This window comes from Ruditapes philippinarum, unplaced genomic scaffold, assembly GCF_026571515.1.
Source record: "Ruditapes philippinarum isolate M1 unplaced genomic scaffold, ASM2657151v2 ctg5878_1_1_1_1, whole genome shotgun sequence".
NCBI classification, from domain to species: domain Eukaryota; kingdom Metazoa; phylum Mollusca; class Bivalvia; order Venerida; family Veneridae; genus Ruditapes; species Ruditapes philippinarum.
The window spans coordinates 74,707-98,769 of NW_026866728.1; the positions used below are offsets into that span (position 1 = coordinate 74,707).

The following is a 24,063-nucleotide window of genomic DNA, read 5'->3' on the forward strand; positions in this document are numbered from 1 at the left end:
TGTTTCTTTCTACCGCCACCATAAGTCGCCAAGTGATCTTTGGGCGCTCCTTCTTCTTCCCCCAGGCGTCCACCATAAAGCTTCAGCACAGTCACCTACTGGATCCTTTCTTAATATGTGGCCGATCTAGTTCAATCTCCTTCTCCTGATCTCTCTACTGATGTTAGGTGATGCTGCCATGTCTAGTACAGTCAGGTTTTGTATGCACTGTTGCCATCTGATCTTAAGGATCCTCCTGGAAGGAGTCGATCTTCTTTTCCTCCGTCTTGGTGTGTTTCCATGTTTCATATCCATAGAACAATACGGACAGGATTAGGCTTTTGAAAGAGATACTTTTACTTTACTGCTGATGTAAGTAACCTTCAAAATATTGTCTAGCCTCCTAAGGGATACACCGGCCATCGCTATCCTCGTCTTGAAGTAGGCTTTGCCTCCGCCCTCCTTGGTGACATTGTCGACAATGTACGTGAAGTTGTCAATGTCCTCAACTTCATTGTTTCCGACATTGATGTCCGTCTCGTTTTCCTAGCTCTCTTTTATCGGCACTCGCTGATTCTAGTATATATTCTAGCTGATATCTTACTTGCTAATTGTTCTGATGCTCCTCCTCTGTACATTATTGGCACATTCCAATATCCACTGGTGAATGTTCTCTTTGGTGTCACAAGGGAACTTATCGGACGTTGGGCATCCTTTTGTCTTTCACCCCTCGTCGTCCTGCTGCCATCGTTGGCGGTTCACGCTTCTACCAGTCTTTCTTGTCTTATGTCCATAGATTCTGTAAAATGTTGTTTTCTAGGTAGGATTGTTGGCCCGAGGCAAATCTCTTTTTACCTCAAGGAAAGGTGGTTTGATTTTGGAGTTTCCTTCCTAGACTGCTTTCCATCTCTGGATATTGAGCACTCTGCCCATTTGATTTCAAATCGGTGTTTTTCTTCACCTAGCCTTTCCTATAATTAGGTGTGGCTGCAAGGCAGCGGTGGTTTGCACTCAGAGTTTCCTTCTCTTAGATGAACTATCCTCCCTGACTGAAGAGCCCCATCTACCCAAAGCACTGGTTTTCAGGCGTCAGAAATCTCGACCTATCAATAGTAGCGGTTCCGCTGGGCTTGTTACAAACCACGCGAGCAGGCAAGAAGTTGGATTTGGTTGTCAGAGCCTATAAGAGGCGCATGCTTTGAGGAGCACTTTATAAACAATTGGAGCTTATCCCCATTGCCATCCCTCGGCTAAAACAACCTTTTGAACCTAATTATAATAACCTGCATAGGAAAAATATCTTTAATTTTTATTGTATGAAACTTCAATACCTAGAGCTTAAATATTGGACATGTAGCATTGCCTTCTGAACTTATACAAAACAAATGTTTATCTTGACCAATGAGTCAAAATTCGTCCAACCCAAGGGTGAACTTGATTTATATAGACTTAAATAGGCCTTGTTTTTATTGTTACTCATTCTAATACTAATTAACATTTAATGTGGAGACACCTTGATGAGGTCTACCTACCAAACGCATTTTCAGGTCAAAACGTTGAGGTCAACGGGACCTGGTATATCAAAAATCTCAACGGGCCATATAGTGAAAGTTCATGTCGAGGGTTGACCGCAAAACTTCAGTATCTTATATGAAATAAAGAAGGATTTACAACAGTTTTGCAATCATTTCTCGATATATATAGGGACGTCATTCTTTCTATGTGGTTACATCTTGAAATATTTAGTTCCTATGTGACCGCATTGATACCAATTGACCCAGTATTAGGAATCGACTCTTCCTTTTTGTTTATTCCATCATTATTCACAAATAACAAAGCGAGTCGCTACAACCTTTTTTAAAAGCTAACCGTGTCACGTGACTAAACTAGTAATAACCCGTTTTGATATCGCACCTGTTGAGACAAGCTTTCCGTCTATACGATGTCAAGGGGGTCATACCATGCCCGTGCATCCTCAAAATTCTGATACCGCGAACACTGTGTCAACCGGTATTTTGAAGAAAAACGAGTCATGTAAAGCAATCAGAATAGATTTGAATTTAATTTCTTTTGCAAAGAAGATGTCCTTACTTCTAGTTTCAATATTCAAAATGCCTTGACACAAGTCTTCCCTTTCTTGTCAGTAATCGCGTTGAATGCGATTTTGATTCTGGATAGTGCGTACACCCGGGGTTGAAATGTTACAGAAATTGAGAAATTGTCGATTAAACTGAAAGTTTTACACAACTGGAAGTTAATTTATAATAGAATTCTTTCACAAATATATTTTCAATCTTTGTTGGTTTTTTTTTGTACGAAAAATGTCTTAACTTTTTGCAGGAAATAGACATTATGATACTGCGTAGACTCTCAAGATAGCTCTGTGCTATTACCAGGGATTGTACTACTTAAACAATTCTCTTTATCTATAGTTATGAAAAGTACAAATATTGAAGGTAAGAGAATTTGCACTGTCTAGCTTGTACACTGGCTTAAATGATTCAGAAGTTATTTACTTCCGTGTATCAGAAAAAAAACTAAGCATAGCCAGGTGTCTCTATTGTTATGAAGATGGGTATAAGAAGTATTTTTCCTTGTTATTTTTCTTTTGTTTCACCATACCCTAACATGAGATATAATCAAGGAAAATATTATTTAAAATGATCTGTATGAGGATAATACAAACACAGTAGCTTAAAAGTTTTAGGGTAACAATAAGTTATCGTGTTCACAGCTAAATTGTAGTATTGGGTGATCATTTAAGTCCTTTAAAAATATTTCCAAATGCGCATTATGTCATTGTTAAAGAAAATTATTTCTATCTTAACAGTGTTTTTCTCAACTCTTTTGTTTCAATTTTCATCCGAAATGTTTAAGTTAGCTCAGTACATTGTAAAATGCCTAACGCACATAAAAGCATGTTGGTATTCAATAAGACTCGCCATCTGAAATCGGTGAAAATAAAAGAATCTGGACATGACGTGACTTGTTATCTCATTTAGGTATACATTGTTCTCATTGTATATTTATCTATGTTTTATATGTATAGATGAGACTACGTATATTGAAGAATATATATTGTTTGCAGTATGCTGCAATTTATTTCTATAGTCAAAAGAATAAGACAGTAAAAATAACTTTATTTATTGATATATTTATAGGTCAAATAAACATAAGTTGACTATGGTTTGGGACGATAGATATGGGCAATGATTTTGAATGAATATAAGAAGGTCACTAACATAGAAATAATATGACTTATAACTACAAGGTAAAATATAAAAAGGAATTACAAATGGTCAACTCCCTTCCATTGTGCTACAAATGTCAAGTTGCAGACAAGACTTAATTTTGCATATAAATAAATGTAAAACAATTGAAATAAATCTTCAGTTTTCATTGATTTTGATTCTGCAGGAAAGATGACTAAAATAAATTTGAGTTTTTATTATTATAATTTGTTTTTTTATGAGATTAATTTGCACTATAGCATTGATTACTTTAATAACTCAATCTGTAAAAAGAGAAATTTCCAAAGAAAATATTCATATAATATTTTTTAACATTGTGTGCGTCATTCCGTGGCCCTGTAGAAAGGCCGAGCATTTTTGTTTTCGGAGTCCTTAATAGAATCCGCATTCAGCAGGATGTTATAAAATTAAAATCTTAAGATGATTAAAACCATACCTCTATAAAAACTTTGATTACACGGATTTCAGACTGAAACAACGATAGATCAATTGTCACTAAAAATGTGTATACAGATTATCAAAATAGGTAACACATATTCTTATAAGGAAACATTATCAGCATACCTAAAGTATCGATTAGCAGCTACGAATACATTGATCGATCTAAGCCTGATTTGAAATTTTCTTATTTTTTTTTCCATACGCCCGTGCGTATTTGGCGTATCGGTAGGTACGCCACTGGGCATGTGTTGTATTTTCCTTTTCTTAGTTTATATTTTGACATATACTAATCGTCATTATTCTGAACGAAAGTTTGAATGCCATTGTGGAAAATGTGAATAGAAAGAGAAATATTGCCAATAAATAGCGCATTCACGACCTTAATTAGGTTTCAGGCGTAAAAATATTTATTCAGATGAAAACACCAAAAACATTCAAAAAATTTTATGCATTTTAAAAAACGGGTACTATTTAACGGACCGCAACTAATTTAACCGGATTTGGTCGTGCCATTTTTCGCATCGCACTCTACAAAAAAAAATTAATCAGGCGAAGGAACAATTTTATTCATAAAAAAAAGTTTTTCAACTAATTTTTGGCCTGCACAAAATACCAAAAAAAAGACAGGTTTTGTCTTTTTTTTTGTAAGAGTAAATTTTTTCTAATTACCTTTTTAATGGCGTACATCGGGTTGGGGAAAAATTCCACATGGAAATGAATTTTCGAAATGGCGGAAATTTTTTTGAAAAGAGTGAAAACTTAAAAACATCTTAAAAACCCCCGTAGAAAAAATGATTTAAAATTCACAAATCGTTTTTAAAATAAATTGAGATATGTCGTGAAATACTTTTAACACTCCCTTATCATCTGTTCTATTGTTTTTTGGGGGGGGCGTGAATTTGAAGGAAAATGTAAATTTTTGTAGTGCAAATTTAAATTCACGACCTATTAGCTGACGCATCAGAGGTAATTTAAAACCTTTTAAAATATAAATGAAAGCTGAAAAGTTATTTACTACATCAGTGTAAATGCGGTTTATGATATATTTACAATTCTCAGCCGAGTAATTTTTATCTATGTCTTTTGGAAAATGGATGAATTTCCCTCATTTTTTTAATTTATCAACTTCTTTTTTGTTAGTTTATCCAGGTATGTATATTAACCTACGTACCGGTTATTCTGTTTAAAAAAATAAAGTATTAATACTAAATGTCATTTCATCTACTTCAATCGTAAAACAAATGTGTGTTTCACAAGAGGTTTGGATCTACATCAGCACGGCAATTCCACTGAAGGCTGATACAGCCCAAAAGTTCAAAGATTTTTCTGCTTGTGCCAGGAGAGTCCCAGAAGTGTCAAATAAATTTCGGAATATAGGACACTAAAATGAAACACTATAAACAGTCATTTTATAATCAGTGCGATGCATTGAAGTTTTTTTTAAATCAATTTTTAAAAATAAAAGGCAAAACTTATGTGTTTCATTTTTAATTTCTTTTTTTTATACACCGTTTTCCAAATATGTCTTTTCTCTGTAATAACGTTTAGGCATTTTTCAGAAAACAACATTTTTGTATAAGAGGTCTTTTCTGGGCAGTTTGTAAATTATATAATCATACTTTCATTCAATTTCAAAAATAATTCATTCTTTAAAACAATGTTCAAAAAATTGAACGTTCGAAATATGCAAGATGATTTGGCCATGTAAATATACCCGCAGGGCGAATTAATTCGTCACGATATTTTATCCGCATTTATTTTAAATACGCAAAAGAAATTGAAAAATAAAAAATTTAAAACTACAGTTTATAAGCTTTTTATACACATTATTTCACAAATTTCGGCCAAAATTGACGAAACAATAATAACTTGTTTCTACATGTATATAAAATTTCTTTCGTGTGCAGTCGCGATTTGGCTGGTAGTAAAAGTTGCGTTTTTAACTCGTTATTCCGGAAATATTTTAGTTATGTAAATAATAATTACACAGTTAAAAAGATCAAATACTAAACTTTTCTTTGGCAGAAATTTGGACCATAAAGGACGAAAAAAAACCCTATGTTTGCTCGAAGAGGTGACTATTATTTTAACTGATTGAAGTGTTGACACAGTCGGGAGAAAAAAAATACTCTTGTGTTTAAATAGTCGTAATTTTCTTCATAGTCAGTGCACTGATTTATACAATATACATTTAAAAAAAACAAACTTTTAGCTTTTTTAAAGGTTTCCTAAAAAAATTTAAAGAAAAAACATCTTAGCGGGAATTTTTAAAAACCAAAATCAAATATACTCGCTTAAAAACCCCTTTACGATATGTAATCTCGAGAAAAAACAATACACGTCTCCCGGTTTTTTATCTGCAACACACAATTTTACCCTTTTTGGGATTTACTGTTAAGTTCAGATACCTTTAAAATCGTTACCTATAAAAGGGGGACACAATGAATAAAATATTTCGGGAATTTTCAAACATAAATATCAAGGGGGGTTATAAATAATAAAAAATAATAAAAAGAACAAAAAACAAAAATTTCTTTTTAGACAAACCAAATTACTTTATTTCCCAAAAATACAATTAAAAGTTAAAATAAACGAATAAGTGGAAGATTAAAAAATTTTCAATAACCTGGTTGCCCATGAAAGCCCGAAGGCTTATTTCCATTGGGGTCCTTAGATATATACTTACTAGAATATATAATATAAAAACAAAAACTTGAAAAAACGTTGGAAACTTGCAAGATATTTTAATGCATGTTAGGCAAATAGGCATATAATCTGATAAAATATTATCAACACAAACAGTTTGTTTTCTACCTTAAGATAAGACATTAAAACGTCAGTATTAGAATACCCATCACGTTTTTAAGGCATTTTCGTACAAAGGAAAATAACAAATATTGAAAAATATATTTATGAAGCAGGTTCTACAATAAACTAACTTCCAGTTGTGTGAAACGTTTAGTTTAAATCGACAATTTCTTTAATTCAGTAACATTTTAACGCCGCGTGAAACGCAGTATTCAGAATCAAAATCGCATTCAACGCAAAAATACTGACAAGAAAGGGAAGACTTGTGTAAAGCATTTTGGAATATTAAAACTAGAAGTAAGGACATCTTCTTTGCAAAAAGAAATAAGATTCAAATCTATTCTGATTGCTTTACATGACTCGTTTTTGTTCAAAATACCGGTTGAAAAGTTTTCGCGGTATCAGAATTTTGAGGATGCGCGCGTATGGTATGACCCCCTTGGATGTAACGCGGAGAATTACATTCTCTGAAACTACGCATTTTGATACAATTCTTGATAGCTTTTTAATACTCTTATCTATTAATAAATTTAATTAATTAATTAATTCATTCATTAATTCATCTATTAATTAATCAATTCATTCATTCATTCATTCAGTCATTCAGTCTTTCATTCATTCATTTATTCATTCATTTGAGTTAGCAATTTTTCGTTATGTTCGTTATGTATACATTAATTGTGTGTAATCGCCATAAAAAAGATTTTAATACATTTCAGACAAGCCAATTTCTTTACGAAAAGGGCATTCGCTGTAATTATCAGAGGCCCCTGCAAAATACTAGAACTAGAATAATGCCAGATTTATTTTTGTCAGATGTGTCTCGTAAAATTTAACAATAACGTGTAATTATCAAACTTAATTTTTTTTATGTGATTCTTATTTCAAGCCAAAACCTTTCTATCCATTGATATTTTTCTTGACGACAATCTATCTAAAACAAACAAAAATCTGTTTTGGTTCCAACCTGTTATGAACAATTATTCTTTGTTCGTTTAGTGCAACTCTATGATATATTTTATCTCTGATCTGTTGTGTTGAATTGCAGCGTTATCTTTTGTTGCGTTTCGAATTATTATGAAACACAATGCTAAGATTTTAAATCTTTTTCAAGAAAAAAAAAACCCTATGTTGATGGTGCAATTATTAATAGTCCAATTTTAAGTTTGACTTTTATTGGCAAATCAGGAAATACCTTTGGCCATTTACAAAAATAAATATTCCTGTGAAGTCTAAGACACGAGCTATTCACAATAATATGACACAAAGATTTACAGTTAGACTTAAACAAAACATGTTAATGCCGACCATTAAATGGACTAATCCTTAAATTGGACAAAATTCAAAATTCGATAAAGAATCGTTTTAGAGTTAACCTTCAACAACTTCTTATATAAGCTTAACCGCGGCGGTGTATTTAAAAATAAAGTGGCCAAAAACGAATCAACTATTAGGCGCTTGGTACGGGTTCGAGGCACACTAGTAGAATTAATGTTTTATTTTTTATTTTTATTTACAACTATAACATCACTTATTAATCTATACTTAGGTAATAGTATTGTTTTTACCATATTTGATTTAATATTCCAAACTAATACTTATAAGCCTACACGTTTAGCTTGGCAAGTAAGAGTGTATGTCTATAGATAATGGTTGCTTGACTTTAAACCTTGGGCGAGGTGCACGTTCTTCTTTACGCTTTGATAAGGTAAAAAATTGTCTAACAGGATCGAATTAAATAGTACTTTTGCAACTGAATGGTCATGTAAATAAATGGTTACATTGATAAAGTCGTCGACATTAAATGTTATCGAAAGTTTTATCACGATTTCGAGTTTCAAATTGTTTTGTATAATTTTACATCAGACGTAAATGAATTACCATACATAAGAAGGTTGGTTATATTGTCTACAGTAACTATTAATCTATATGAAATATACCGGAAATAAATAAATATTGCCCTTAGTATTGCGTGTACAGTATCTCATGCAAACAAATCTAAAGTTATTACAATGTTTAAACATGCATACATTTGGTAATGTATATGGTTGCACAAACTTGACAGATATTGTTAAAAATGTATTGATTATTGATTGCGAAGCCAATCTTTATTACTAGTAGAATGAAAAATCTAACAAAGTTATTAATTGTGATGAAGAAGATTTAATTTTCTAAAGACTAGGTTGGGTAGAGCTTCTAAAATCGTAAGTTTGGTCAATTTTGGACTATATTGCAACTCATGCCGTCAATTGAACTACAGAATTGAAACACATAGATTTACTGGTAAATTAGTTTCCATCCCTTTGGTGAGAAATTAAAAATGGTTCCTGTAGTTTTTTTTGCCTAGGTCATAGTAAGTAAACCAGGCAAGAACAATAATCATTCATTCAATACTTCAATTTTAGTTTCATTCTATTCAGATTTAAAATGTTCTAAACATGACAAACTTAGAATCCTGAATGATGTTTTGAATTCAAAAGCATAATGGTTATTTACTTCCATATTAATATTTATACATTTAAACATTAATGACTATGCTATCATATATGTATGACCGCCAAGTCTATAGCCCTAGGTCCAACATATCAATTTACATATGTTAGAAAACAGGACAATCTTGCATCAGATGTAGATCAATCAAAAACCAAAACAGAACAGCTTTTAAGATGATATATTGGAATATGTGACACTGAGGTGATTTTTCCAGTTCTATGGAAAGTTAATTATTTATTTTAATATATGTGTGGTTACCGCAAACGTAAACGAATCAATTGTGTTATAACTTTAAACATGTTAAAGATAAATTACAACATTTGTTGTGTACCACCAGTATATTTTGCTGGTTTTCTGGTTATTTTCTGATAATTCAACATCGTAGACTTAATCATAGTTTTACAAGATTTCCGTGAACATGTGAAGTATTTGGTAATGTACCATACATTTCATACAACACATAATCTTCCTTATGGGCCCCACAGATTACCGACACATCATCAACCACCAAGCTTGGTCATAACCGAGCTTCAACTTCACCAGTCAGGTCGTACATAAGTTATTTTATGTATACGTGATAATTTGTTTATAAATTTGAGTTTAATTTTGGAATTACTTGAGATAGATAATGTTGATGAGGTTATATATTATTATAAGAAAAAAAAAATAAATAGATGCGATTAAATTAAATAAGTTCCAAGATTATATCAATGATAAAAGAAATCGTAAGAAAATTCAATGTCATATTGTTGACTATGAAGGCAGATTCGATGCCTAGGCAGATTCGATGCCTTCAATTTTAGAAAACCCTGAGCGGGCAGAAATTTAAATAAACAAGAACGAGGAAACGACCGAATTACATGTAATATTTATACTGACATAAAGTCATGTGTATAAAATTCTGGAAACAAAGTGATCCCTCAGAAGCATTAATCACAACAAAATAACACAAGAATTGCAGACTCGGTTTGATTGAGTCTGTACATGAGGGATAATGAATAAGTGCAACATCCCTCACGCCCCCTAGCACCGGCTTGAGCGGTACTCAATTCTCAACACTTTATAGTGTTGGCATCAATGATCCTGAAGGACCAGAAAATATAACAACACTGAAGTGAAGTACGGGGCAACTTTTTAAAACTTCACTTATTGATATACTGATAAAGCAGATTCTGGGACACTCAAGTAATAAGTAATATTACAAGATCTATACAGTAATGGATTTCACATTGCTGATAAATATACAAATATACATTTACTTATAGTGTTACAAACAAAACGATCAGGCAGATTCCATGCCAAAAGAACTAAGTATATGCCTTAAATAATAATACTGACTGGATTTCATAGTAAAAAGGCACTTGCCAGATTTCATGGCAACAACTGCGTTATTAAGATATTGTAAATTCAAATAAGTAACAAAAGGAAAAGACTTCTTGTTTTTTTTTAAAAAGGCCCGTTTGGCAGCAAGCCAGAGCGGAAGTGAAGAAAATAGTAATACGCATGTGTCGAATATTTTCGAGACGATTGCACGTATGTAGAACAAAACTGCCACATCACCTGATACTGTAAATCAAAGTTTGACCATCACCCTTGAAGTCCAATGGGATGTGGCTAATTTGAAAAGGGCGGGAATAGAGCTGCAATCTGAAACCCGAAGGACATCGCCACTAAACAGCTACTGGATACCGACATAAGACCTATCCTGTCCGCAAAAATTGACAATAACAGGCCAAGTCTAGAGTATATGGAGTCTGAAAGTCCTGCCTGTCGATAATACTTGGTGCTTTGGGATGATCTCATTTTAATAGATGGCATGTTATTCAAGACATTTAGAAAACGGAATAATGCAGAATTATTTAATCAGATTATACTTCCAAAAGAGCTTAAGGAAGACATCCTCGTCCAGATGCATAGTAGCATTCTTTCGGGGCACCTTGGAATTCGAAAAAATAAGCAAAAGATATCTCAGAGATATTGTTGTTACAAACTTAAGCAAGACGTTCGGTGGTATATAGCAAAGTGCAATACGTATGCCTCCCACAAGCCCCCGGCTCAAACCCCTAAAGCTCTTATGGGTCACATCAAAAGTGGTGCTCCTTGGGACACACTTGCATAAGACTATATGGGACCTTTGCCGCTAACTCCTAGAGGCAATATGTACATACTAGTCATTACTGATGCATTCACCAAGTATGTTGAAGTTGAGGTAGTTCCAAACCAAAAAAGGAGAGGACTGTGCAGCACGAATCGCAAATGATTTTATCTCAAGATGGGGAGCCCCTTTGAGGATCCATAGCGACCAAGGTGCAACGTTTGAGAGCAGAATTTTTAAAGAGCTGTGCCACTTGTTGTCAATTAGAAAGACTCGTACCAGCCCTCGAAACGCCCGCTGCAATGGTCAAACTGAGCGATACAATAGAACCCTTCTTAAAATGATTAAGGCTTATCTGACTGAAGAACAAAATGATTGGGACTTGTTTCTTGGTTGTCTGGCTGGTGCATATAAAAACACCAAACGAGTCGACGCATTTTAGTCTAAAATTTCTCAGTTTAGGTAGAGAAATACGCCTTCAAGCAGATAAATTTTACGATCACAAACAAAAAACCAAAGACACAGATGTATCTTCGCTATGTGACCATGTTAAACGTCTCAGGAATCGCATGTTACAATCACACGCTTTAGCCCGAAAGTATTTGCAGTCTAGTGCAAAGCGCAGTAATGAGGAATACGATACGCGGGTAGTTTTTAATAATTATTCCAAAGATGATTTAGTTTGGTTACTCCATGAGAATAAAAAAGTCGGGGTATGCTCAAAGCTTGAAAAGAGATATGAAGGGCCTTTCGTTATCAAGCAGAAGATATCTTCCTTGAATTTCGAGATACAGATGGACAGAGATGACTATTCAAAGGTTGTTCATCACAACAATCTAAACCCACGTGAGGGAAAGACACCTCCGAAATGGACTGTAAATGTTTCAAAACGTCCAAAGAGGCAGAAGAAATGACAGAAGTCCTTACTGAAATGACAGCAATCTGTTATAGTAGTTAATTTTGTTTGATACATTGTTAAACTATGTAAAATGAACAAAAGTGTATTAATTTTGAAAACATGTAAATGTTCTGTGTATAATAGACTATTTTAACTATGCATATGCAAGCGAGCAGCATGGCTGAAATGAGACGATTTTTGAAAGTGAAATAACACTTATACGATACGCGAGTATTAATATCATTAATAATCAAAACTTTATGTAATGAAGGCAGTGCGAAGAGATCCAGTAAGTTAAGCATTTGTCATTAAGGCATATTGTGGAAAACATGTGCTGAATAAACTTGTATGCCAGCATACTATGTAGATTTATTTTTAACGATAGGTATAAACAATAAAAATAAATGCTCATAATTAAAAAAAAATCTGGTTATACATAGTACGTAATTATCACAGACTTGGCGCAAAAGGAAACATGTTGTGTGACATATCAAAGCATTCCGATGTATTCTTCTATTCGTGGTATTCGATATTCGAAGAAGTTCGTGCGACACAGTGACAATGATGCCAGATTAATTTAACTCAATACATATTACATGTTGTTATGTTGGTAGCTCTTTTGGAAGAAAGCCAGAGATGAAACATCGGCGATATCGGTGCAAGGTGTGTGGTATAGAAGATCGAAAAGGTCGGCTAATTGGGCATGTACTGAAGAACCATATTCCTATGGACCGGGTACCCTTCTCGTGTAGCTTATGTAACTTTCGCTGTGCGGACAAAAGGACCCTAGTAAAATATTATAAACAAGATCAACAAGGAAAGGCGGTGCCAAATGAACGCAACCCCCTTTCGACCCAGCAACAAGAACCAGTGGCAAGGAGCCCAGGCGGACCCCAAACAAGAACAGAACAGGGCACAAAACAGAGCACGGACAGGTAAATCACTAAAATGATAAATAATTTGTAACTGGAAAGGAAATCAAAGAAAACTAATAAACGATTGAAAAATAGGAAATAATAGTTACCAGAGGCATAAAGATGAAGTTCTAAGATCTGGAGTAACAAATTTGGTTTCCGTCTAAAACAAGGAAGAGAATCCCGTAAATTCAGAGGCAATGATACTGCCTGTTTTACTGGGGACGGATCTGCCAGACCTGGATTTTGGGGACATTTATTCATCCATTTTCGATCCGCAGGACCCGTAGGAACGGGTGCTCCCTGTTCCCAGTTGGCAACATCTGATATGCCCACTCCACCTGGACAGTTACATATGCCAAACCAAAACTGAAATAGGGGATTCCTTCTAGTTCAGAATTTGTTAACACCTACAGCAGTGATATCAACACCTGTAAATGCTGTAAGGAATGCACAGAGCCCATTGAACCTGTAACATTCCAGCAAGACTCAACACCTGACCACCGTCTAACTGTGTCATCAGCGAAGAGTACACCTCTCCAGGATGAGACTGTCTATGTTCTAAGTGACTTGTTAGATGAGTCCTATATGTCTGATCTTCATTTCCAAGAGGGTCGCAGGTTGAGCTCGAGCCCACAGAAGGAAAAGCCCGCCACATCTTGTTCAACTTCATCTCAGACAGTCAACACTCCTCCATCTGATGACAAACTGAACAATATCGTAATGGCTATCCACTCTAATGGGAGAGAACTCCATGCAGTCAACAGGAATTTGATGACAAACTGAACAATATCTTTAGGCTATCCACTCTAATGGGAGAGAACTCAACAGGAATTTGAGGTCGGTATTAGAGGAGTTGAGGAACATCCATGGTGCATTTGCGTCTCTCGAGAGAACATGTGCCAGACGTAGCAACTACGAAAGACAACTTCCTCTACCAGCAAGGTCTGGGTCCCCTGACAACAGGAAACTTAACTCGTCTGCTGAAAACAGAAAAAAAAGAAAACATGAAAAGTGTTGTCAAGAAAGTGAAGAGGAATTAATCTATTAAACGACGTAAGTCAAATATTATATTACGCCTGTTTCGCTGGTCCTTTCATTGCCGGGGCGTTATATGGCAATGAGAGGATATTTCGCCTGTCAATGTCATAATGTTTAGACGGGTCCGTTCTGTGTCTGTCAATGGTAGGAGGACACAGAACGGGTAGGTAATTGTATGGTTCTTTTCAACCGGATCTACTGAATATATGAACATTTAAATTCAACAATTGAAATATAGATAAAAAGAAAATGTAATAGGACATTCCTTCACGTAAGTTTTAAAATATAGTGATATTTGATAATTATTTAAAGTGCTAAGACAAGTCGATAAACTGGTGTTATACTTTCTGCAAATTTGTACGCGAATTCCATTGTACAGCTCTGTAAAGTGATGAGACTCTTTTAAGTGAACTAATTATGAACTTTGATATGATTTCAAAGTGTGTTACACGACACCATAGAATTTTTGTTATAAACAAACACAAACTTGAAGACATTTTGGAGTGTATCTTTGATGTATCATAGATTGTGTGGCAACAGGAGTTTATAGCCATATGTCCGTGGGGGTAGTGTAATACGGTAATACCCCGGTATTATGTGACAGGTGATTTTCCATTTCTATGGAAAGTTAATTATAATTTAACATATGTGCGGTTACCACAAACGTAAACGAATCAATTGTGTTATAACTTGAAACATGTTAAAGATAAATTACTAGCACATTTGTTGTGTACCGCCAGTATATTTTGCTAGTTTTCTGGTTATTTTCTGATCATTCAACATTGTAGACTTAATTAAAGATTGACAATATTTCCGTGAACATGTGAAGTATTTGTCAATGTACCATACATTAAATAAACATTCCGATCTGATAATTATTGACCAGCCAGTCTGGATATAAAACAAATGGATCTTGCCATTCATCTTTCCAGATTTTATCCATTGTTTATGTTGTTTACGGAGACTTTCCACATATTTCTGTATTTAGCCTTGTGTTTATATGTTATAGCGTGTTTATTCCGTAATGTCTGTTAAATCCATTAATGTCATCCTAAAACTGGATGTTACTGCAGCATTTAAGACAAGTCTGAATATTTAATTCCGTTGTTAAAACACTTTAAATCACTTAATTTTGTTGTAGAATATTGTAAACTTTACACTTGATACGCCATGTTTAACGTTGCATTCTGAGATTAAGTTCACTGCAAATATTGAAGACTCATCTTAAACCTGTGTATTAAACCTTAAACATTGCTGGTAGAGTGAAGTACCATATTTATTGTAATATTCAATGTTAAACTTCTTGAGTCTTGATTTTTTTTGGAAATTTAGCAATTTTGTCTAGTTAAATTTTGAGCTTTCTACCCGATTTTGGTAGAAATTTTCTACCAGTTTTTGGTATCGACCATTTTGGGTAGCTACCATTCTTGGTAGGGTCGGTTCTACCAATGCTTGGTTTTTTACCCATTTTTGGTCATTTCTACCACTGCGTAGTATAAAAGCAGCAGATTCTTAGTCACAAAAAAAGTTCAGATTTAGAAATTCTTGGTAGTAGACGTACGTTAATTTGTCTGCTGAATGCTTAAACTTAATGTTAAATTTAAGTAACAAACAAGTCAAGTTTATTAAAATACTAGAAATATATCTAGTTGAGTTAAATACAGAGCTTAGATTTTTTCCTACAACCGATATTAGACTTTTATATAACTTTTACATTATAACATTTAAGAAACTGTTAAGAGATTTTTACTACACTGTTTAATGAAGTAAATCTGGTCACTATTGTCACCGCGGAGTAAAACTGATACACGTAACACGGAGATTTTTGATTCATCAGTACTAAATATTTTTTTGAAGGCGTAGCGGTACTAATTATTGCAAGGTGATTTGTGAGCTGTCTTGAGTTATGAGAGCTGTTTGCTGATACAAATTATTCATGATTGTTGAACAATTATTGTTATTGGAAATAATAACTTGTTGAATAAATTTTATAACTGTTTACAACGGTGTTGCCTGATTACTATCAGATGAGTTGGAGATCTATACATCACATCAGTTCTGTACCTGATTGTATTACTACCTTGAAAGCCTGAGTGCCAATATACAGTTAGAGTAAAGGGTATCCAGCATTCTTAAGAGTCCCCGACCCACTAGACCGTTACAATATGAGTAAACATTATATCAGATAAATCATTCTGAATACTAACTTTCCAACCACTGAAGCTACATGGCCTATAGATTTAAGCAATACCGACCTTGTTACCAATAATTGTACTTGATAGCCCGATTTCTTTTAAAATACCCGAACAGATGGACCTGGCATATATGAAGAGAAGAGACATCACGCATTAGGGAGATGCTGGATGTTGGACCGATGATACTATTTAGAGAAAGTAAATCCCTGTTCTCAGATTATGTCGATCTTATCAGAAAATAATATAGATCCATACGTTTTTCAGTGATTGGAGACATCTTAAAGCAAGAGACTCTGACATGTTGCCCCGCTTCGATGACATAGTTACTTCTTTAAGTCTGGAAAATTAAATGTAGAATTGAATGAAGAATATAAGGCAAAAACCGTTAAAGAAAATGTTGGATAAATGGACTTTCAGGGTCGAAACAAAATAGGTTATGATTAAGACTCACTAACTTCATTATAATGTTTCAGCGCCTTATTGATAAGTGCTGGGATGACCGTTACCTTAGAGGCTGTCTTATATTCTGAAATGGTGTCCAACTGGATTTTTTATTATTTATTTTAGGAACATGTTGATCGTCGCCAATCAGCCTTTGCGAGAAGTTTTCAACAAAACCTTAAATTGTAATCCTCTAATTTAAGCATGAGTTTTTAAAGGCTCTTACTGTCTATATTGGCTGTATAAACAAGCCGTTAATATGTCATTTTACAACATAATTAGCATAATCAGAAGCAGAAGACCGCAAATGTCATTAAGTACATGTTTCATATAACAATAAGTTTAAAGCAGATAAACAATATAGATATAAATGATCTGTGTAGTCGTCCGCATATTAAAATCTATAAACTGAGCTTAGACCCTGACCCTGACAGTATGCTTCTGTTGAGGTTTGTTCAATTTAAAATTACTCTGGAATTTAGAATATTTTATAATTTAACGGTTACCCTCAAGCTAGATATTCCGGTCTGTATGTGCAGTCGGTGTAAGACCCTTACATATAATGATAAATGGTGACAAAGAGCGGCATCTTAGATGGGAAAAACATAAGTGAATAGTCTCGAGCAATATAGTTGAGGCAAAATATTTACCTGGCTGCTGGTCAAAATGACGTGGGTCATCAAAGCAAAGACAAAATTGTTTGACTTATGAGACGGAGGTTCAACTTGCCACGACTAGAGCAAAATTAACAATATATGTTCGAGACTTAAAGCAAAGTATTCATATACTTCAGTTTAAACTTTATTTATTCAATAAATTGTATATAAATGACATTTACAAACATTGCACAACAATGTAATTCAGACTGTAAGCGTGTTTTCGCTACGCGTCCCCGCCATTTTAAATTGTTAATTTTCTCCTTTTCGCATGGCGGGGTCGCGGGGCGAAACCACGAATGGCACAAATCAGCCGCCATACATCACACTTTGTGTCTTAAAATCAACCTTTTCACGGCATCGAAAGCTTAACAGGCAGATGGACCTCCATAAATGCAGACAACAGAAAGCCTTGAAACACTTAACTGGACTTAGATATACATTTTGTAATCAAACGATTATTGTTTACATTAGCTAGCTTGAATAAAAAAATCTAAAATAATAATCAGGATTAGATGATAATTAGGGGTTTTCTATATAAAAATTAAAATATTTAATGAGTATGCCTCTTAAATTTATCAAGAACTTCTCAAAATATTTAAAGCATGTGATTGAAATTGAATTTACTTGTTTCAACATCTTTATATAGCGACACTTACATAAATCTTTTGAGCCCTGAGAATCTATCTTTCTTACATTTTTGTGATCGTTTGGTCACTGTGTAGAGCATTAATTCTTATAGAGTCTGCAATCGATTTATATCAAAATATTATGTTTAAAGCTTTTTGTTCATAACATGAACATATATTTATTGTAATAGTATGGATGTATTTTCAGACCTACACATATATACACATGTTTACTATATGAAGAGAAGGTTGTTTTAGACTTGTTATGAATTTATGGTAGCAGGGCCCATGGTTTCCATTAGTATGACTAAGTACCAACCATGCTTTATATAAATTACGTTATCTCAATCATTCAATTTAAAGTTGCAAAAAACTTTTGGAATATTACAAGCGCTTCTTCCCTATTAACGGAAGTGTAGGGAACGGAAAAGGGAACGGAAGTCAAGTAGCCAAGTAGCTAAAAGGTGTCTGCCTCTCAAACATGGGTTGGAGTCATAATGGGGTCACGACCATGTATCTTCATATTACACCAGTAATGGTTAGTTCAAGGAAGTGGAAGAACTTGTTCCCAAATCGAGCTTAGATAAATTCTTGTACGTTTTAACCAGTATAGGGAACATGGACTTATATGTGAATTATCTTTAAAGCAGAAAAGAGGCAAATTTGATGCTATACATTTTAAATATAATAAAACGTTTTTACTGTTTCAAGACAAAAATAAAGTTAAATTAAGTTCAATACTGAAGCTTAAAGCTAATACAGATGAAGATGTGTCAAAATACAAATTGTCAATAGACTCAAATTAGCTAATAACTTAAACTTTATCCCCAAAACCACCACAAAAACCGCAAAAAAATAAAATAAGAATAAAAGGAGAACAAAACTATGGTGGCATACTTCTGTCACCAGATAACCATATAACTAACTACTAAATTGATTAACTAGTTAGTTATATGGTTATCATAACGGGAAATAAATGCATGTTAGTTCCTACAACTGTCATCCTTTTATCATTTTACCAGCTGAATGTTAAGTGGTTAACTAGTTACGTAACTAGTTAACTAGTTTTCATTTATCTATAAATAGATATTGCGTAATTTTTGGAATACTCGTACTGTACCATAATCCTTCTTTCCGCATATGCGCGGGGTATGACTAAACTACGAAAGTAGGGTTATTTAAATGTGATTCCCTCAAAGGCTTTGTCATATTCAAATGCAAGATTCTGCCACCAAGAAAACTGTATATTCCTATCTTAACTACTAAAAATAACGGAAACGGACAGTTCACTCTCTGTCATCGGTGAAGTAAAAGCTATGAAAATGCCAAATACCTCAAAAATTCCAATAACAGGGCAATTGTAGGCATTTGGGTCACTGCTGAGGTAAATTGAATTTATATCCTAGGGATACAGACTACTAAATGATTATGAACTATACCATGACCAAACCAAAATACACCAAACCGGAGGACAACTTTACCGAATATCTGAACTCATTTCTGCTAGAATCGAGTGGTTTATAACACTGGTGTAAAACAGAAACAAACAAGCAAAATATATTCTAGAGTATTTTGAAAAGGACGGTATTTGTTAGAGTATGATAAATATGAGAACAAGCCTGGTCTAAGACCGCTTATTAAAATAATTTTGAACACATTTGAGGAAACTTTGGCCAACATTCTTATCTTTCTCAAACATATTTTATTGGCGATCCTCATGATATCGGACCAACGTTTCAATAATGATGAAACAGAACAGCTTGACTGGACTTATATCGGTGTTTTCATAGCAATTTAATCGAAACTGCTTTTACCACAGTACAAACCTGATTAAAGCTCTATAGTCATTAACAAACAATTTGAGATAGAGGTACCCAGCAGGCACTCAATGTTGTTTCAACGTTGAAACAACGTTGAAATGTGGTCGTGACGTTGTTCAACCAATATTCAACTATGGGCGACCATACGGATATAATGCCAATGTATATTCAACGTTGTTTATGGTCGAAGTTTTACATTTAGTTTAATCATTATATAAACTTTTATACCACTATTTTTGTGTTATTATTCCTTTATTGAATTAGTCTGTTAGTGATTTTTGTCAGGAACATTTGCGTTATGTACAATCTTTTTTCGGATATTCAAAATTAGCGGAAATAATTTTTCACTTTCTATTAACGCTTTATATATTAGTTAATATTTTTTGTTGTTTGTTGTTTTATTTTTTGGTTCTTTATGAATAATATTAATTGATTAATTGATATTATATAGTCAAAACCCCGTTTATAAAATATTGCTGGTCAGGGGAAGTAATTGTTGCGGTCAATGATTTTGTTTGTTGTTTATGATTATCGTTCGTGCAAATGGTGGCGCTGTTTCGAAATTTGAAAAACAACACGATTGGGCAATTGATTTGGATTTCGGAGGTATTACTGTGATGTTTAACTTCAGTTTACTGATTATTTTCAAAAATAATATTATTTATTCTTAAAATTCTACTTTAAATAAATGAGAGATGAAAATACATGATTGAGTTGATTTGACAGGTTTTCGCGACCTAATTGAATGATTTGGGTTCGGTAGGCCTTGCAAACACGAAGTTATTGATGTCCTTGGCAATTTATGATTTTACAAATCTTGTCTTTCTTTAATTTATTTTTCAGATTATTAAACATTTTTCTGCACTATATCCTAATTAAAATTTAGTCAATTATTAAATTGAAATCTATCAAGTAGTTCGGCCCACATTATTTACGTCCCAAGACGATTCGTCAATATAACTCTAATTATATTTCAGTGATAGTATAATACAGTGTTAATTAGTTTGAAAAACAACAACATTATTATGAAGTTAAATAACAAAGTTGAGTGTTAAACGTTTTAAGTTTAATAGTCGTAAATTGATAGGGAATACTTAATCTATTTCTATTTAATTATATATTATTTTATATTCTAGATCCTGGTCCTGGCTGAAAGTTAGAGTATTGCCGGTCCTACTAAACACTGCTAAGGACCGCTAAGGACTGCTTAGGAGCCACAAAGGACTACTAGGGAGGCACAAAGGACCTTAAAATACCTCTTAGGGCATTCTTAGTAGTCTTTTGTGTACCTGAGCAGTCCTTAGCGGTCTGGCAACTCATAGAAAACATTAATTCTACACCAAAATTATATTTATTCTTAAAATTATACATTTTTTCTCACTAAACATTCTAACATACATTATAAGAATGCCCTAGGAGGTATTTAAATGTCCTTCGTGCCTCCCTAGCAGTCCTTTGTGACCCTAGGAGATATTTCAAGGTCCTTAGTGCCACCCTAGCAGTCCTTAGCGGTCTGGAAACTCATCGAAAGCATAAATTCTATCAACAAAATTATATTTCTCTTTAAAATAATGTATTTTTGTCAATTATCTTAGTACATTATTTTATAAGAATGCCCTTGGAAGTTATTTAAGGTCCATTGTGCCTCCCTTGCAGTCCTTTGTGCACCTGAGCCGGTAACTCGTCAAAAACATAAATTCTATCACTAAAATTATATTTTTAGCTCACTTGTCACAAAGTGACAGGGTGAGCTTTTGTGATCGCTTTTCGTCCGGCGTCCGTCCGTCGTCCGTCGTAAACTTTTACTTTAAATGACATCTCCTCATAAACCGCTGAGCCAATTTCATCCAAACTTCACAGGAATGTTCCTTTGGTGGTCCCCGTTAAAATGTTTTCAAAGAATTTAATTCCATGCAGAACTCTGGTTGCCTAGAAAAATCTTAAAATATCTTCTTTTAAAAAAGCCAAAGAGGTAGAGCTTTGATATTTGGCATAAAACATCTTCTAGTGAGTGTCTATCAAGTTTGTTCAAATAAAAGCCTTGGGGTCAAAATTGGCCTCGCCCCGGGGGTCATTGATTTTCCCTATATACATATAGTAAAAACTTATAAAATCTTCTTTTAAAGAACCCAAAAGAGCTAAAGCTAAGATATTTAGCATGAAACATGTTCTAATGAGTGTCTACGAAGTTTGTTCAAATAAAAGCCCTTGGGTCAAAATTGGCCCCGCCCCGGGGTCATTGATTTTCCCTATATGCATATAGTAAAAACTTATAAAATCTTCTTTTAAAGAACCCAAAGAGCTAGAGCTAAGGTATTTAGCATGAAACATCTTCTAATAGGGTCAAAATTTGCCCTGCTCCGGGGTTCATTGATTTTCCATATATGTGTAAAGCAAAAACTTTAAATAAAAAATTCTTTGAAAAACCAAAAAGCTAGAGTTTAGATACTAAGCATGAAACATCTTCTAGTGAGTGTCTACAAAGTTTTTTCGAATAAAAGCCCTTGGGTCAAAATTGGCCCTGTCCCGGAGGTCATTGATTTTATTTATGTGTAAAGCAAAAATATTTTTAAATCTTCTTTGAAAAAAACCAAATAGCTAGAGTAAAGATATTTAGCATGAAACATCTTCCAGTTAGTGTCTTCAAAGTTTGCTCAAATAAAGCCCTAGGGTCAAAATTGGCACTGCCCCTTGAATAACATACGGGTAATATATGCATGTATAACCTACGGAATACCGTTAGGGCCATCGTGGTTATACGTTAAAATACAGAGGGCGACAATGCGAGAGTGCGACAGTGCGATGACGACAATGCGACAGTGCGATGACGAGAATGCGACAGTGCGATGGAGAGAGTGCTACAGTGCGATGACGAGAGTGCGACAATGCGAGAGTACGTTGACGACAGAGCGATAGTGTTATCGCACTGTCGCCATCGCATTGTCGCAATCTCGCACTGTCGCACTCTCGTCATCGCACAGTCGCACTCTCGTCATCGCATTGTCGCACTCTCGCCATCGCATTGTCGCACTCTCGCCATCGCACTCTCGTATTGTCGCACTCTCGTCATCGCACTGTCACACTCTCGTCATCGCACTGTCGCAGACTCGCATTGTAGCACTCTCACCATCGCACTGTCGCACTCTCGCATTGTCGCACTCTCGACATCGCACTGTCGCACACTCGTCATCGCATTGTCGCACTCTCGACTATCGCCTTTTGGTGGATGGTTCTAAACTGCTGGCGAATAAACTGACGGTATAGAATATGGGAAGATTTGTCAATTTAATTTCTATTTGGCCCATAGTGTTCAAACTTCATAGGATGATTGTCCATATTCAGTAGAAGACTCCTATTGATTTTGGGGTCACAAGGTCAAAGTTCAAGGTCGCTATTACCTCAAAACTTAAAACAGTTTCCAGAGTATAACTTAAGTTCCATTTGGCCCACAATATTCAAACATTATTTGAGGATTGCTGTTTGAAAGAGGAAATACTTTATTTAATTTATGTAATGTCTTACAAATGCTTCATCCTTACTAAAAAAAGCACTTTCGGGCATATAATGTTCCGCCAAGAGGTGCTCTTGTTATATATGTTTTACCTTTTACCTCATATAGACGTGTTTTCACGCCTTTTCACCCTCCCCTTTAATGCCTCAAATAGTGAAAAACATGCCCTATTTATCAGATACATCGGGGTGCAAGAGAGGGGGTACCCTCTTCTGCACGGGGGTTTGAAGGGTGACTGCCGCCCCACTCATCTCCAAGAAAAAATTGGACTTGTGAGAGGCTCAAAATGGCATCAGGTCGATCTTAAGATAACGTGTAACCAACGCTGAAAGACCTTCACTCTATCCCAACCCATCGCGAATTTGCAGCTTTGATGGAAAAATTAACACAACATAGTGATTTTGAAATGTCCCCTAGTTGTCATGATAACAGGAAATTAAGATACAAATGCTATGGCTTAGTAAACATTTGTGCCAAGTTTGATCAGTATTAAAGCATTTTTTCTAGTTTCATAGTTGATTGATTGATTGGGTCTTACGTCGCACCGACACAGTATAGGTCATATGGCGACGTTCCAGTTTTACTGGTGGATGAAGACCTCAGGTGCCCTTCCGTGCATTATTTTAGGCACAAATGGGTACCTGAGTAGAACCACCGACAATGCGATAACACTATCGCTCTGTCGTCATCGTACTATCGTGTTATCGCACTTTCGTCATTGCATTGTCGCACTCTCGCCATCGCATTGTCGCACTCTCGCCATCGCACTCTCGCATTGTCGCACTCTCGTCATTGCACTGTCGCACTCTCGCATTGTCGTCATCGCACTGTCGCACTCTCGCATTGTCGCCTTCTGTATTTTAACGTATAACCACGATGGCCCTAACGGTT

The 24,063-nt window shown here is 34.7% G+C and overlaps 1 protein-coding gene across 1 annotated transcript in view; it reads right to left on the reverse strand.

Moving 5' to 3' along the window:
- Positions 1 to 24,063, reverse strand: part of LOC132733519 (transient receptor potential cation channel subfamily A member 1 homolog) — a 93,276-nt gene that overhangs the window by 40,458 nt on the left and 28,755 nt on the right. The window lies entirely within an intron of this gene.